The sequence below is a fragment of the Procambarus clarkii genome, chromosome 11, assembly GCF_040958095.1.
Source record: "Procambarus clarkii isolate CNS0578487 chromosome 11, FALCON_Pclarkii_2.0, whole genome shotgun sequence".
In the NCBI taxonomy this organism is placed as follows: Eukaryota; Metazoa; Arthropoda; class Malacostraca; order Decapoda; family Cambaridae; genus Procambarus; species Procambarus clarkii.
In genome coordinates, this window is record NC_091160.1 from 12877257 (window position 1) to 12879348 (window position 2092).

A 2092-nucleotide genomic window follows, 5' to 3' on the forward strand; every position below is an offset into this window, starting at 1 on the left:
ATGTGTGTGTGTGTGTGTGTGTGTGTGGCGGATGGTGTATGATATGGGTTTGGGGGGGATTGGCAGTATGGTTTTGTGACACTTTTGTGTGAAAAACTAGTGCCCACGTGAGGCGTATATTTCAAGAGTGTTTACGTTCTTTAGCTAATATCCAAGACTATTTGTTATACTAAAAACACTGTACACCGTTAACTAGAGGCTCTTACCGGCCAGCTCAACCACCAGAGCACACTAGGTGAGTATGAAGCAGCTGTAGCAGCTGAGATGTTGTTGTTCCACACCGCTGGCAGGCTCCAAGTTTACTATTATGGCACTGATGTCGTTTCCTATTGCGGTTGTTCACTTCACAAAAACCTACACAGCCCTTAAGGGGCATATCAAGGTGAAATTAAAAATTGTTCAATTTGCTTATAAATTTATTTATGAAATGGGTATAGAAAGTGCTGCAACTGGCCTAAGTTTCACCATCACACCCTAAACAGAAAAGGAGAAAAAAAATACACAACGTATTATGCAACGAATTTTCAACATTTTCAAATAATTTTAGGGACCACATTTGTCAACTAAAATCATTTCTATAACACTCCGATATTAAAATTAGCACATAATAAAGGATTGTAGTGATCAGTTTTATCAATAAAGTGTTTAGTGCAATAATATAATTTTTCAAAGTTACCCTTCCAAAAATATGCAATATATGATGTTTATAAATTTTTATAAAATCAACAAATGGACTTTGGACTAAAATGTCTACTAGGTTTTGTAGAAGCACAAACTCTACATATAAGGTGTAATTTGCATGTAAATTGATTAATAAATGAAAGCTATGAAGTACTTTGAAGTTGTAAATTACTTACCTGAGTAAAATAAGATCAAAGTTCAGCCACCTGTTGCTGAGCTTGACTTCGACAGATTTTGTTCATAATTGGCACCCTTGCAGATAGGCATCCATTGAGCAAGGTGTGCAAGTTCCATGCACATCCCCTGATAACAAACGAAAAAAAAAATAAAAAAAAAATAAAAAAATAAAAAATTATACATATATATATCCTGCACATACATATTACAATTATTACAAAATACAAAATTATAACACTAAAAGATACTAACCTATTGAAATTGGTCCGAATTGTGGGTCCTCAAGGTGGCACTGCAACACCAGCCACAGCAGTAGATGGCACTGCAACACCAGCCACACCAGTAGATGGCACTGCCACACCAGTAGATGTAGATGGCACTGCCACATCAGTAGATGTAGATGGCACTGCCACACCAGTAGATGTAGATGGCACTGTCGTGGCCGGTCCATACACATCGAGGGGCTGAGGAGTGTGTGTGAGGAGGGTCGAGGCGTGTGGCGGCGGCGTCAGGCCTCTCACAGCTGAGGCGGGGAGGCCGCCTACATCCTCACTTGATATAACTCTCCCTTGTGCTACAGCGGCTCTTTTTCCTGCCAAAGACGGCGACCGCGTGCCAAATTGGCTTCCTTTGTCTTCCGAGTCCTCCGTTTATAGGTCATTGTGCACTAGACGCTACTAAAGCGAGATTTCAGGAGCCAAAATGGAGCGCGCGTCGACACCTCCACAGGACACACCATGTGACTGTAGCTGGGTACCTCACTCACCTTCACTAGGAGACGGTTGCCAATTAGTGTATATTTGTTGTCATATATACATAGTTATTTCCGACGTTATTACGAAAAAATTGACGTTTAGAACGTACGACGCAATACTCTTGGCGCGCCACAGCCGCGGGGCACCGGATTCTGCACAATTACGCATGGAAATGTACCATAAATACTTTAATTTATTTCATAACATTATCGTGTTTGCGCCAAAGTGTTGCCAGAACGTTGTAGTATTTTTATAAATTTTTCAAAAATATTCGATTTTTCCGAATTTTTGCGTTTGATATGCCCCCTTAAGGGGACATGGGCTCCAGATTTAAAACAAAAATGCATTGAATGCAAACTAGTTCGATTTCAATCAAACTATTTTTACTAGTTTTATATGAAAAGCGTTTCATCTGGTCCAAGTCTCAGCATCGTAGCATAAATAGGAAGGGAGAAAAAAATATTGAAGTAGGTGTCAAA

At 39.8% G+C, this 2092-nt stretch overlaps 1 long non-coding RNA gene across 1 annotated transcript; it reads right to left on the minus strand.

Annotated features, from left to right (window-relative positions):
• Positions 1–403: 403 nt before the first annotated feature.
• Positions 404–1609, minus strand: LOC138363794 (uncharacterized). Its single transcript, XR_011228124.1, has 3 exons — positions 1111–1609; positions 858–984; positions 404–474 (listed from the first exon to the last, which is right to left on the minus strand). It is a non-coding gene; the product is annotated as an uncharacterized lncRNA (long non-coding RNA).
• Positions 1610–2092: the final 483 nt, after the last annotated feature.